This window comes from Xenopus laevis, chromosome 5L (genome assembly GCF_017654675.1).
Source record: "Xenopus laevis strain J_2021 chromosome 5L, Xenopus_laevis_v10.1, whole genome shotgun sequence".
NCBI classification, from domain to species: domain Eukaryota; kingdom Metazoa; phylum Chordata; class Amphibia; order Anura; family Pipidae; genus Xenopus; species Xenopus laevis.
In genome coordinates, this window is record NC_054379.1 from 162,567,671 (window position 1) to 162,583,892 (window position 16,222).

The following is a 16,222-nucleotide window of genomic DNA, read 5'->3' on the forward strand; positions in this document are numbered from 1 at the left end:
CGCCCTTCATTTGCATATGCAAATTAGAATTCAGCTCGGCTGGGCAGAAGGATTCGGCCGAATCCCAATCCTGCTGAAAAAGGCTCAATCCTGGCCGAATTCCAAACCGAATGCTGGATTCGGTGCATCACTAGGTATAATTGTATATTTTGACATCCCAGGTGCATGACTTTTTACATTTATCAACATTGAATCTCATTTGCCACTTAGCTGCCCAGATTGCCAGTTTGTCAAGATCCTGTTGCAAGTGCCACATCCTGGCCGAATCCCGAACCGAAACCTGGATTCGATGTATCCCTAAATCCAACATGGCTCCAGTAGCCGTGACAGCATAGGTTTTTAACCCACTATGCAGATTTTTTTTCACATATTCTGACATAATTGCACCCACTTAAATGAAAACTTTACATCCAAAATGTAGACTAAAGCAACAGATACCGCAGCTCTAACTGTAACAGGAAGAAGTGAGGAAGCAAAAGACAAAACTCTTTCTGTGAATTGGCTCATGTGACCTAACATGTATGGCTTGTTTGGTATGTTTGTGTGCACCGTAAATCCTACAATCCCAGTGGGCGGCCCTTATTTTTTAAAATGGCAATTTCTATTTATGATTACCCAATGGCACATACTATTAGAAAAGTATATTATTATGAAAATGGTTTATTTACATGAAGCAGGGTTTAGTTTTCCTTTAAGCTACTCCAACATTTTAGGCACATCCAGGCAAAATATTTGCTAATACACAGCTCATGGCTCCTCCTTACACTAAATTCTATCCCATCTGCATGCTGCACCTTGCACCCCAGTCACACTTATAGGTAAGAGGGGCAAGCAAACCAAGTATGGCATTTGGCATGCAGAAACAAGTGCAAATTTGCACCTAGAACTGCACTCTTCAATAGTAAATGAGGCTCAGTGTGTTCAACCTAAACCCCTCCAATCCTGCATCAATGATGCATCAGCCATACAAAAAGAGAAGTGAGAGGCTTATATCGGTAAATGGTCAGTTAAGTGATTAATGATTATAATTAATAATAGCATTAGAAAGTTTTTTTTTTTTCAAAGTCCAAGTTCTGGGTTTGCATTTCACTGGCAGCTGTAACTGCTGGTACAGAACCCTGAGATTTAACTGAACCAGAAACCTATAGAAATATGTCACATGTCTCTGGTTATTTAAAATATTCCCATGACTTGTGACTAAAGCTAAAAACCATTACAGGTAAAGGATCCGATATCCAGAAACCCATTATTCAGAAAGCTCCGAATTACAGAAAGGCTGTCTCCCATTGACTTAATTTCAAATAATCCAAATTTTAAAAATTGATTTCTTTCTTCTCTGTAATAATAAAACAGTAGTTTGTACTTGATCCCAACTAAGATATAATGAATCCTTGTTAGAAGCAAAACCAGCCTAATGGGATGAGGGTTTCCACCTTTTCTGGAAAAAAATACCGGCCTTCCTATATTCTTGAAGTTTATATCCTATTAATAACATCAAGCATCATTTTTACCGGCCAGGTAAAACCTAATTGGGATTAATGAATGTTTACATGATTTACTAGCACACTTATAATATTAAGATCCAAATTATGGAAAGATCCATTATCCGTAAAACCCCAGGTCCGGAGCATTCTGGATAACAGGTCCCATACCTGTATATGAATATTATCGCTATCACAAAACACAAAGAAATGTTAAAGTTTTGTAAAACAATTGTATTTATTTTTAAACTTTTAACAACTAAAAGAAAAAAAACATAATGTTATAGACCAAGTTTGAAAACCTGGTTTTAGTTGACGATTGGGTTCACTTAGAAAACCCAATAGAGCGAGATTCCTTATGTCCGGAACTAGCATCTCTTCAGGATCTGCAAAGTACCAATAAAGAATACTTGTTTTTCCGTAATTGGAGTAATTCAGCCTTCATGTTATCTATTTCTTTTCTTATTTGGGCCTTATTCTCATGGACATTCTTTATAGCAAGTAGAGTGTCCTGATGTTCTCCTTGAAGGCCTTAGACAAATACAAGAGTCCTCTGCACTCAACCCATTATCAATATATTAAGGACATTGAGACATTTTGTGCCTTAAGCAACTACAAAATGCCTTACCCTTTAAACAACACAGGGATTGTTTGTCTATATATTGCAATATATTTAAGATGGTCAACTACATCAAAGTCATCCCATATCTGGCCAGTCCTACACTCAACTTGCATCTGATTCATTAAGAATTCTATTGCTTCATTATACATTTTACAAAGGGACTAAGTTTAACTTACTTGCTGCTTTCAAAGTAAAACTTCTCCTTGAAGGCTATTCATTTTATCCATGAATCTCATCGCTACCTTCCTTGTTAGCTCCAGTAACTCGTCGTGGCTTGTTAGAGTACTAGTTGCACTTTCAGTAAACATAGGAAAGTTGCTCTTCTGCCATTTTGCAAGGGATGTTAGCACAACGGCCATGAACAAAATGACAGCAATCTTGCTTTTTGTGCTTCCCCAGAAAGAATCGGGGGCTCCAGAGTCTGCCATACGAGGTTTGTGCAAGTTGTGCTGCAGGAATAATATTTTGAAATAGCTATTCTGCCCTTTCCTCTCGACGGGCTTGTATACAGGCACTTCTGCGGAGTTTTCTATCACTGTCTTCTTCTATAATTATTGAATTTATAATCTTGTTGTTGACTGTGAATTTGTTTTTTGAGTGAGATATATTCTCGGGTATATTGCTATTCAGTCTCACGGTGCCCTCTATAGTTTTGTGCTTGATGCAAGGAGGGAAGGAACGATTGAGCTCTTTGTTTCCTACCTACCATTGTTTCCATAATATGTATATATAGTATCCATTTTTAACATTTATACAATCAAACCTACTGTTTTGATGATTGTAGTTGATTCCCTGCTGATGTCTGTAACATTTGAAAGGAAAATATCATTCTAATCGCCGTTTATTTGTAATTTTATTTTTTTGGTAACAAATATCCTGTGAATAAACCCCATGAACGTGACATGACTTTTAACATCATTTTACATTAAATATGAAATAGCAACTGTAAGAACAAACTGTCTTTACCTTAAACTAACACTAGAGGGCAGACTGATGCATGTATATGAATATCCAGGTTATAGGGACACTGTACCTTCAGGTTTATCTCCTTTTAGTTTTAGTCTGATGGGGGCATTGTGCTTGATTACAGTTGTGGCACATAACAGCACATGAAATATTAACTCTATCAACTCTGCTTCTTATGCTTTTAATTCACTTTAGCATCTCAACATAAACATTTGTTTTTACCATCACCTTAGCACATAATGGGGGTCATTGACTACCTGCGGGGCAGAGCAAGGTGCAAGAAACGGCCCAATCCACCATGTTTTTTATCCTTCGCACTCTGCCCTGCATGTTGAAGAATTGCCCCATACCATAAGTTCACCCCATGAACCCAGTGCTGTCTCACTTGGAATAAACTTACAAAAGGACATTTCTAGATATTGAATGCCACGGACATGCAATATAACATTTTTGCATACAGTAACCCCAAAGAATCATCTGTGTAACAGCAAAATTTGTGTCTGTGTGTATTTATTAATCTAGTGCCGGTTGTGTGTAACTAAAAGAATTGTTTACAAAATTTGCTTTTGCATTTCCTTTGCAGTCACTCTAATACTGAAGGAGACAAGATTGTGTTGGCTATTGATAATGTGGCTCACAGTGGGCTCCAAACCAAAGACTGAAAATCCCATGGCTCTCACCCAGGTTCTCTTCCAGGCCAGTAATGTGCCCATCTGCTCTAATCATCAGGTCATCTTTTTGGGTAGGGATGCACCAAATCCAGGATTCGGATCGGGATTCAGTCTTTTTCAGCAGGATTCAAATTCTGCCAAATCCTTGTGCCTGACCAAACCAAATCTGAATCCTAATTTGCATATGCAAATTAAGGGCAGGAAGAGAAATCACAACTTTTTGCGCCTAGCCAAACCAAATCCGAATTTGCATATGCATGGGTAAGTTAACAAGCATTTCCAGGTCCCCCTATTCTCTTTCCATAGGTCTCCTTAAAGGAGAAGGAAAGACTTTGTGCACTTGGGGGTGCCAAATGCTAGGCACCCCCAAGTGATTGTATTGACTTACCTGAAACCACGGGCCAGTGCTCCTATCAGTAGAAAACTGCACTGGCCCTGGGTTATACCTATGAGCTCCACAGAGCGATCCTCTTCCGTCATCCTATTTCCTTCACGCGGCTGCGCATGCACAGTAGAACGAAGAACCGAATATTAACTAAAAAGTCGCCTATTTCGTTCAACTGCGCATGTGTTTGCCCCGGGAAATTTGATTTTAATTCAAATGTCAGCAGCTGTGTGTGAAATGGGGGAACAATTTGGTATCCATTAGTATAAATATTATTTATACTAATTATTTAACTTACCCACATTTTTGAGGAGTCCATGGCGAAGCTAAAGCTACCTCTCTGCTTACCATCAGGCCTTGTTTGCCAACAATCAGGGCCCTCCAACTTAATAGGCCATCTCACCTAAAATACACATAATAACAGTTCTACTAATGGATACCAAATATGCAAATTAAGGGCAGGAAGGGAAATCACAAGGGAGTAAAAAACAGTTTTTTCAACTTTTTCCCTTCCTGTCCTAATTTGCAAATGCAAAGTAGGGTCAGATTCTGTACGATATTCGGCTGAATCTTTCATGAAGGATTCGGGGATTTGGCCAAATCCCAAGTAGTGGATTTGTTGCATCCCTAGTTCTGTGTAGTGCCATTACCCTACTTCCCACTCTTTTCAGGGTGACCCACCCGAGCTACTACTCCTCCTTCAAAGTTTGTGCCTCAATAGCATGTCAGAGGTGCTACTCCTATTCTTTAGTGTCCCTCTCTGGCAAGGCACCCACCATGGTGCTCTTAGGAGAGGCCACCAAGGTCCAGGCCTTGAGCAGCAGGATTTTAGGGGGAGGCTTGCTGCCCAACCACACCTACATTGGTTCAGAAACACTGGGGATGCGCAAGAGATACAATGGTTTTTTAAATCTCCTGTTGGCCGATCCCCATTGCTCCGTTCCCGATGATGAAAATTTAAGCAAATAAATGTGAGGGGATGGGAGGAGACGGGGGCGACGAACGACAGCTATTTAATCCGGCCCTGGGTCCTCTCACACTGTAACTATCTCTTCAGAAGAGTCATAGGGGTATATTTATCAAAAAGTGAAGTTAACGATCGTAATAGTCCGCTGGAGTGAAATGCCGTCACTCTCCATTCATTCCTATGGGATTTTGAAAGGCGTTTTTATCAAAGGGTGAACTTTCACCCATTGATAAATACTCATTTAAAAATCCCATAGAAATGAATGGAGAGTGGCAGAATTTCACTCTAGGGGGCAAATTCACTAAAGCACAAAGAGCCTAAAGCTAGCGCAAATTTGCCAGCGTGACGTCATTTTGTAATTTCGCCGATTTACTAACGGGCGCTGGCGTAAATTCGCTAGAGAAGTGGACCTACTCTAGCGCTACTTCGCACCCTTACACCGGGCGAAGTTGCGCTATGGCGAAGGGACAACGTAACTACGCTAATTCACTAACTTGCCATTTTATACCTTTTGTGTCAGACTTGCCTTCGCCACCTCAGACCAGGCGAAAAAATTTCAAAAAAGTTGAAATTTTTTCTAAGTCCCAAAAAACGCTGGCGTCTTTTCCTTTTTTTAAGGGTGATAGGCTGAAAAAGATCGTAAATTTTCCCCCCTACATTTCCTAACATATGGCACCTAAACTATACAATGGGCACATGTATAGGGCAAAATAACAATTCTATTTTATTTTATGAAGCTTTCTCAGGCTTGTGTAGTGTAATGTATTTGCTGCTACAAATACCTCCATTATACTTTATGCAAATTAGGCATCGCTAGCGTAACTGCGCTTTCCTTGACGAATCAACTTCGCTACCGTTCGCCTCCCTGAGCGCAACTTCGGATTTTAGCGAATTAGCGGCGCCCTGGCGAAACTTCGTCTGGCGAAGTGCAGTGAAGGCGTCACTAGTGCATTTTCGCTCCTTAGTGAATTTGCCCCTAGGAGACCGTGGCACTCTCTAACTTCACTCTTTGATAAATATACCCCATAGACTGCTCATTAACTAGCCTGTGTCCAGGGCCGCCATCAGGGGGGGACAGGGGGGACAAGCGTACCGGGCCCGGGCATGAAGGGGGGCCCGGCAGCGCTGCATTTTTTGAAGATCCGGGCCCCCCTTACGAGCGCCCGAGCCGTACGTCTTGCCTCTTGCGTGCCGAATGCGGAAGTGCCGAAAAGCCGAAGCCGATGCGCCGAAAAGACCCGAAGTCACGGAAAAAGCCGAAGTCCAGAAATCACGAAGCGCCGAAAAGACCCGAAGTCACGAAAACAGCCGAAGCCGAAGTCCTGAAGCAGCGCAAAGACCCGAAGTCACGAAAACAGCCGAAATTGAAGTCCTGAAGCGGTGAAAAGACCCGAAGTCACGAAAGGAGGCGAAGTTGAAGTACTGAAGCCATGAGTTCAATCCTACTGAACACCAGTTTGTGTTTTTTTTTTTTTTAATCCCCTGGCCACCAATGTATTATTTTAATATTCTATAGGCCCCTGCCACCAATCTTTTTTTAAAAACTTTTTTTTTGGGGCCCCAATTTTTTTTTTAACTCGTAAGGGGCCCCTTGCCACCATTGTTTTTTTTGTTTTTTTTTTTAAAAAAAAAATTAATTTTCTTTTTGGTGGCCCCAAATTTTTTTAACTTGTAACAAAGTACAAGTACAGTTTTTTTTTTTGTTTTTGTTTTTTTTCAAAATTTTTTTTGAGGCCCCAATTTGTTTTTAACTTATAAGGGGGCCCCTGCCGCCAATGTTTTTTTTTTTTTTCAAAAAAAAAATTAATTTTTTTTCAAATTTTTTTTTGGGGCCCCAATTTGTTTTTAACTTATAAGGGGGCCCCTGCCACCAATGTTTTAAAAAAAAAAAAAAAAAATTTAATTTTTTTTTTGGGGGCCCCAATTTTTTATAAGGGGGCCCTGACCATCAATAGCTTTTTACAACTTGTGTGGGGGGGGTTACTTTTTTAGCGCTGATGTCTGTGTGGTCTTTTAACTGCGATGTGGAGTGGGCGGGATATGGGGCGGAGCTTGGTCGTCAGTGTGGGCGGGGCCCAGGGGGCCCCAAAAATTTTGTTGTACGGGGCCCCGTGATTTCTAATGGCGGCCCTGCCTGTGTCTCTTACTCTTAGGCCAAGCACTTACAGAACAAACCAAACTCTACCTAGGAGGAGACATGTTAACTTACCCACATTTTTGAGGAGTCCATGGCAAAGATAAACCTACTTCTCTGCCTACCATCAGGCCTTGTTTGCTGACTTACAATTAGTTGGCCATGCTTCAGCCCAGGTGATGTCTCTCCTTCTGGTTTCTTGGAGCCACTGTTCCAGTCTCTGGGTCAAAGCTTCTTTCACCTTCTTTGGAACTGGAAAAGCCTTTCAGTATTTAGATCAGTGATCCCCAACCAATAGCTCGTGAGCAACATGTTGCTCTCCAACCCCTTGGATTTTGCTCTCAGTGTCCTCAAAGAAGGTGCTTATTTTTGAATTCCAGGCTTGAAGGCAAGTTTTGGTTGCATAAAAACCAGGTGTACTGCCAAACAGAACCTCAATGTAGGTTGACAGACCACATAGGGTCTACTAAATGGCCAATCACAGCCCTTTTTGTCACCCCAGGAACATATTCCAATGCTTGTGTTGCTCCCCCAACACCTTTTACTTCTAAATGTTGCCGAAACATGTTGTGTCCGAAACACAACATGTTTCGGACAGACATGTCCTTCATCAGGTGCACCTGATGAAGGACATGTCTGTCCGAAACATGTTGTGTTTGAATAAAGTACACTGAATCTAATTTGGCTCTCCAGAGTGAACTTTGCTTATACCTTGGATATTGCGTGGCTTGGATGGTGCCACTGACTCTGTTTGATAGAGCCTTGATGCCTTTGGAGTGAGGGACCACCTGACAAACAATTGAATTACTCATGGGTTCTAAAGGTTGGGGATCCCTGATTTAGAGGATAACTCTTTCCACCTGACTAGAGCAGGACCATTCTGACAATCAGGGCCCTCCAACTTAATAGGCTATCTCACCTAAAAACACGTAAAGGCACATTTATCAAGGGTCAAATTTCAAATTCATGTGAGTTTTTTGAAACTCCCATAAACTCCTGCAAATTTTAAATTCGAACTATCGAAATTTAATAGTATCAAATTATCTCAGCTCGGACTAATTGAATCGACCCTAAAAAAACTCATAAAATTTAAATAACTTGATTTTGGAGAAAAAAACTTTAATGTCAGGAAGGTTGCAAACATCACCAAATTGATCCCTAGACCTCTCCCATTGACTTATACAGCAATTCGGCAGGTTTAAGGTTGCGAATAGTCAAATTAGAGTTTTTAAAGGGCGAGAGTATGATAAATCTCAAAATTCAAATTTGAATTCAAACTCGAACTGAGTTTGGATAATTCACAATTCGAATTTGAGAGTTTTGACCAAAACAAAATTAAAATTTGAATTTTTTCATATGAATGTTATTATGGGGCAGATTTATTAAGGGTTGAAGAGAAAATTCAATGATTTTATTAAGGGTTGAAGAGAAAATAAATTCAGATTCATTAAGGATTGAAGAGAAAATTCAATGAAGAATTTTCTCTTCAACCCTTAATAAATCTGCCCCATAATAACATTTATACTACTGGATACCAAATTGTTCCCTCATCTCACACACAGCTACTGACATCTGAATTAAGGAGATCTATAGAAAGGGAACTGGGGGTCCTGGAAATGCAGGAGGGCTCAGTTGTCTATACTAGGCTTGGTAGGGAAATTACATCCTGCTGCCCTTTAGCTGTTGTTGGACTACAACTCTCAGACCCTCCAGCCAGTCCAGGGCCTCTCTAGCTATTCCATCTCCAAAAATCATGGGGGAGTGCAAGATTTAAATGTATTCCAGGCCATACATTCAACATCTGACCGTATTTGCCAAATGGAAAGATTGCACGCCATTCAGACGAGATTACTATTCATTTCTCCTATTGTTTCATTGATAAATGTGAAGTTTAATCAGCCGGGCTCTAAATAAATAGCCTCGGTTATTTGTCTGGAGAGCGTGCCAGCTCCCTGTGCATAATGCCCTGCATTCAAATGAAGCAGAATCCAGAAAACTGCCAGGATTTCCTTGGAATTTCTTACAGATCCGAGTAAACGCACCGCATCAGCAGCCTGCCATTCACTGTGCTGTATAATGAGCTCCCTCGCTTGTACTCCGAGGAGCAAAATATTTCAACAAATTAGTTCACAAGGAAGACTAAATACATATGTCCGTAAATATGTTGCACGCCTATCAGCGATGAATTCACGGGAAAAAAGAATGTACTGAGTCATGAGATAAGAATAATAATCCACGGGATGAGTAAACAGATGGGTAGTTACTATTGACTACTCCAGCGCCAGGACAGATGAGTAATTCACAGCAGATGGAAAGATTTGGAAAGTGGTAAATAACACCCACAAAAGAAATGTCATGAGATTCCTCTTATCTTGGTGTACTTTGCCTTCACTGATTCACTTATATCAAATGACACCTACACATCGAGTGATAGGTAAGTGGGAGGGGCCTGTAACAATTCGTTAAAATGAGGTGTTCCTCGTACCTATGTGTGTTATTCTTCCATTAAGGGGGGCCTAGCAAGTGCTTATTTGTACCCTGGGTACCCCTGGAACTATAGCAGGGTGACACCCCAATGTTTCTATATATCAGTAACCTTGTTATGAGCTAAGGGGGCCCAGACTAAAGGCCAATTTGGTGGGAGATTTTGGGTGAGAGCTTATTTGTACCCTGGGTACCCCTGGAACTATAGCAGAGTGACACCCCAATGTTTCTATATATCTGTAACCTTGTTATGAGCTAAGGGGACCCAGACTAAAGGCCAATTAGGGGGAGATTTTGGGTGAGTGCTTATTTGTGCCCTGGGTACCCCTGGAACTATAGCAGGGTGACTGTTACCCCAATGTTTCTATATATCTGTAACCCTGTTTTGAGCTAAGGGGGCCCAGTCTGAAGGCCAGTTAGGGGGAGATTTGGGGTGAGTGATTATTTATAACCTGGGTACCCCTGAAACTATAGCAGGGTGACTGTTACCCCAATGTTTCTATATATCTGTAACCTTGCTATGAGCTAAGGGGGCCCAGTCTGAAGGCCAGTTAGGGGGAGATTTGGGATGAGTGCTTATTTGTACCCTGGGTACCCCTGGAACTATAACTGGGTGACTGTTACCCCAATGTTTCTATATATCTGTAATCTTGTTATGAGCTAAGGGGGCCCAGTCTGAAGGCCAGTTGGGGGGAGATTTGGGGTGAGTGCTTATTTGTGCCCTGGGTACCCCTGGAACTATAGCAGGGTGACTGTTACCCCAATGTTTCTATATATCTGTAACCTTGTTATGAGCTAAGGGGGCCCAGTCTGAAGGCCAGTTGGGGGGAGATTTGGGGTGAGTGCTTATTTGTGCCCTGGGTACCCCTGGAACTATAGCAGGGTGACTGTTACCCCAATGTTTCTATATATCTGTAACCTTGTTATGAGCTAAGGGGGCCCAGTCTGAAGGCCAGTTAGGAGGAGATTTGGGGTGAGGGATTATTTATAACCTGGGTACCCCTGAAACTATAGCTGGGTGACTGTTACCCCAATGTTTCTATATATCTGTAACCTTGCTATGAGCTAAGGGGCCCAGCCTGAAGGCCAGTTAGGGGGAGATTTTGGGTGAGTGCTTATTTGTACCCTGGGTACCCCTGGAACTATAACTGGGTGACTTACCCCAATGTTTCTATATATCTGTAACCTTGTTATGAGCTAAGGGGCCCAGTCTGAAGGCCAGTTAGGGGGAGATTTGGGGTGAGTGATTATTTGTGCCCTGGGTACCCCTGGAACTATAGCAGGGTGACTGTTACCCCAATGTTTCTATATATCTATAACCTTGTTATGAGCTAAGGGGGCCCAGTCTGAAGGTCACTTAGGGGGAGATTTGGGGTGAGTGCTTATTTGTGCCCTGGGTACCCCTGGAACTATAGTAGGGTGACTGTTTCCCCAATGTTTCTATATATCTGTAACCTTGTTATGAGCTAAGGGGGCCCACCCTGAAGGCCAGTTAGGGAGAGATTTGGGTTGAGTGCTTATTTGTGCTCTAGGTACCCCTTGAACTACCCCAGTATCTGTAACCTATTTATGAGCTAGGGGGCCCAGACTAAAGGGCAAAAAAAAAACTGAACATAATCACCTTGTGTTTTTTTAAACTGTCACTTTATAATTAGCAATATCCTATTCACTTGAAAATAATTTGGATACGTACTTATTTATATAGAGGTCATACCTCTGCTTATTCTGATCATTCCTTTGTTGTAACTACTCAAGTTCCAGAGCAGAGCAGACATGTTATTCGTTATTATAAGAGAATAATTTGCAGGGATTTCCCATACATAAATATTCCCACTCGGATCTGAGCTCTTTGTTTAGTTGAGAGGCCTCAGATCTCTGCCTGCGCCTCTCATGCATTGAATAGACCCAGTAGCTGCCGACTACACAGTGACCTCCTTATTATACTCCATTCCCTGTCACTCTGCTGGGATGAAAGATTAAGAGATAAAAATGATGGAGGTAAAACCATCCTTGTTAAACCCACTCTGCCTGCTCGCTTTATTTTCCCTTAGTACTTCTATAAAGGAAAAGTAGACCCTGGGATATATTTACTGTTCTCTACTCAGGGGGCAACGGAACTCCCCAGTCTAGTTGGAAACTGTACTACAATCATTAGAATTTTTTTTATTTTCTGGAAATACAAATACAGCTCAAAGTAAAGGGCAACTACACTCAAAAAAAAGTTTACATAATGGAAAAAAAATTAATTTCCCAACATATATTAATTTAAATGCTGTTAAAGTTATTTGTTAGGACTGATATCAATAACAAAACAGGACTTCTGCTTCAAAGAGAAAATAACTAGGACAAAAAGGATGGTATGCCAATATAAATGAATATTTTGATGTGTTTATGGTGTTACTGGTCCTTTATGTGCCTTACAGAACAAAGCCAGCTTCATGCAGAGAGGTAACGGCAGTCGAGGGAGATTTTTAGCAGGACTTTAAAGGGAAGATTCTTGGTACAGTCTTTCCTTTCTTTTTCTCTTAAGGAACAATACAAAACTAATTAACCTCCAATGCTTGGAAATCAGCAAAATAAGCTCCATTCTTTTGGGTGAAGTTTGGGAGAAAAACTAATTAATATTCCCTTAGCATTTCCTGCTTATCTCAGGCTGTATTTATAAAGCCTCTGGAAACTCTTTACTAGAGACAGAGGAGCCGCCGGATTAAGAATTTTACTGGATTGGAAGCCAGGATCCTTAAATAATATTACAGGTATGAGATCAGTTATCTGAAAACCTGTTATCCAGAAAGCTCCGAATGACAGAATGGCTGTCTCCCATAGACTCTATTTTTAATAAAACAGTAGCTTGTACTTGATCCCAACTAAGATATAATTAATCCTTATTAGAAGCAAAACCAGCCTATTGGGTTTATTTAATGTTTACATGATTTTCTAGTAGACTTAAGGTATGAAGATCCAAACTACAGAAAGATCTGTTAACCGGACAACCCCAGGTCCCGAGCATTCTGAATGACAGGTCCCATACCTGTATAATGGAAATGTTTTTTTTTGTAATATTATTGATAATTTATCAGTGGCCTTTACTTGATATCCATTGCCAGGGATTCTAGCATGCCTACAAATGTAGTAAGAGGTCATCTTGTAGTAAAACAGCAGCCAAAAATGTTTTCTAAAAGTAAAAAAATCTTTATTAGGACATGTGTAAGCCTTTTAAGAAAATCCCTTCTTATCAATATGCTGTGACACTTGCCAATTTGGCACATAGGTTTGGCTTGTCCACTTGGAGTGTATGTAGTACGGGTTTCTTCTTTGTCTATCACATACTTAGGGGCAGATGTATCAAGGGTTGAATATCGCGGGTTAATTAACCCTCGATATCCAACTGCCAAAATTTTGCGCAATTCGTTTGATTGAACAATCAAAGGAATAATCGTTAGATCGAACGATTAAATCCTTAATATCGAACGATTTGAAGGATTTTAATCCATCGATCGAAGGATTATCCTTCAATCAGGACCTTCCCCATAGGCTAACATTGGCCTCGGTAGGTTTTAGGTGGCGAACTAGGGGGTCGAAGAAATTTTTAAAGAGACAGTACTTCGATTATCGAATGGTCGAATATTCGAACGATTTTTAGTTCGAATCGTTCGATTCGAAGGTCGTAGTCGAAGTAGCCAATTCGATGGTCGAAGTAGCAAAAAAAAAAATTCGAAATTCTAACTATTTTTCCTCTATTCCTTCACTCGAACTTAGTGAATGGGCCCCTTAGTGTTATGAATAAGAATCTGAACAACCCTACCTTTTGATGAATTTTAAACTACATAATTGTGACCATTTTTGAAAAACATCTTTTTGCAATATATAACTTGCTGTCTAGTACAACAATTCTGCATTACAAGGGTTACGTGTTTTAGTATTTAATACATATTTTTCGCTATTTTTAGTTATTCTTTCATATATATAATTGTTCTTGCTATTTTGTGTTGTCCTTATTGGATACTACTTAACTGGATGCATGTTCCTATTGGATAAGGCTCAGTAGGTTGCTATACAGGCAATATACATCTATTGGCCCATGTCTATGTAACGAGGCTTCTTTCGATTGGTCAAGGACCAGCATGATGTAATGCATTTGAATTGGTCAATACCCCTTTATATAGATTGTATAACAGGGGACGATTAGCCTATGAGTAAGTGCCTGCATCAGGCTTACACATGTCCTGATAAAAGATTTTTACTTTCATAAAACATTTTTGGCTACTGCTTTACTACAAGATGACCTCTTACTACATTTAAATGTTCTGTATTTTCCTAAAAATTGGCAAACCCTTCGACTGTAGGTTAACCTGGTAAGAGATCACCTTTTAATAACATTTTGCTTTTTTTGATTTTGTATATTTCATTATTTTTTTGCTTAATTTCCGCTTCTGGACTTTACTTCGAAAAAATGGAACTACACGCAGTGGCGTAACTACCGCCCCCACCTAGTTCCGTCTCTGACTACACACCAGCATTTACATGGCTTTATTCTAGCATGCCTCCTGTAATCCATTCATTAAAGGGGATGTAAACCCAAAAATAAAATTGTGGATACTGGAAGTGATTCTGAGAAACTTTCTAATGTATAGTCAATAAAAAATGCCAATGGTTTTGCAGTAATGTGTGAATGTAACTACTATTGAAAGCAGTGTCTGTCTGCCCATTTCTGTTTCTCTGGTTCTGAACCATGAAACAATGTAACAGAAGGCAGCGGATCACCAGAGATAATCAGCTGCTACATTGTTTCTAAAGGTGGACATAGATGTTACAATTATGTTCTTCCCAGGAAAGATTGTTTGTTTCAATACACACATGTTTAATCGTCAGATAAACATATAGAAACAATAGAATTCTACCTGTATCAGAACATTCAGCACTGACAATGGCCGATGTTCATTTCTTTTCATAAGGTAAAGGCTGGTTTTGGGTGGAATAAAATAGAACATTACTCGTTTCTGGGGTCAAAACAAAAGGCAGGTGATCAGGAGCCTGGGGTGAGTGTGGAGGTTTAGGAGAGGGATTTCCAGGAGAATAAAGAGATAAAACTGTCAGTGTGAGAGGGTGAGGTTCAGCTGTCACGGAGAGTTATCTTTTTCTTTTGGCTCGGACACATTCCTTGGGCTGCGGCTAGTGAAACTGACACGGACTGATGGAACAGTCATCGGAAATAATTGGGTAGCCGTCTGTTAAAGGGATATTGTCATTGCATTATAGAAGGGGTTGTTCGCCTTTAAAGGGGAACTATCGCGAAAATGAAAATGTAATATAAGCTTCCTCATACTGAAATAAGAAACTTTCTAAATACAATCAATAAAAAATTCTGCATTGTTTCTGAAATAATCAAGTTTATCTTCACTATTCCTCTCTCAGCATCTGTTTCTCTTCATTCTGTCTTCATGCAAGAGTTTTTTCATTGACAGGTCCAAAATATCTAATGGGGGGCTCCCTTTTCTAGCAGATGTGTTAGAGCTCATTCAGATAACGGATTCCAGTACAAACAAATTCTAACAAAATAACTGCCTTTTTCACAAATTCTGCATGTAGAGAGACATGATATCTGGGGATTAAATAGAGTGAGTTCTGATACATCTGCTAGGAAAGGAGCCCCCCTATAAGATATATTGGATCATTCATCTGACACCCAACTCCTGTTTTAATGCAGCAGTTGGGTGTCAGATGAATGATCCAATATATCTTGTAGGGGGGCTCCTTTCCTAGCAAATGTATTAGAACTCACTCAAAAAACTGATTCCAGTACAAACAAAATCTAACAAAATAACTGCCTTTTGCACAAATCCTGCATGTAGAGAGACATGATGTATGTTGAGTTTAATAGCGTGAGCTCTAATACATCTTCTAGGCAAAAGGAGCCCTCCTATAAGATATTGTCAGTCCCTTGGTACTGACTTGCAGGCCTCGGCGTCCTTTTACGCGCTGTGCGCATGCGTCAAAAACGTGCGCGCGCCCGCGAACCTTCGCCCGCGCGCGCACAACTCGACGCAACCGCGCCGATGCGCACACACGCCGCGATCTTTCGCCGGGGCGCAAGTCAGTACCAAGGGACTGACAGATATATTGGTTCTAACTGTCAATGAATATCTGACACCCAACTCCTGAATGAAGACAGAATGAAGAGAAACAGATGCTGAGAGAGGAATAGTGAAGATAAACTTGATTATTTCAGAAACGGTACAGAATTTTTAATTGATTGTATTTAGAAAGTTTCTTATTTTAGTATGATGAAGCTTATATTAAATGTTAATGTTTTTAAATTAACTCTTAGGAGCAGATGTATTAAGGGTTGAATATTAACCCTCGATATTCAACTGGCGAATTAAAATCCTTCGAGGATTTTGCACAATTCGTTCGATCGAACGATCGAAGGAATAATCGCTCGATCGAACGATTAAATCCTTCGAATTGGAAAAAACTTGGAAAGCCTATGGGGACCTTCCCCATAGGCTAAC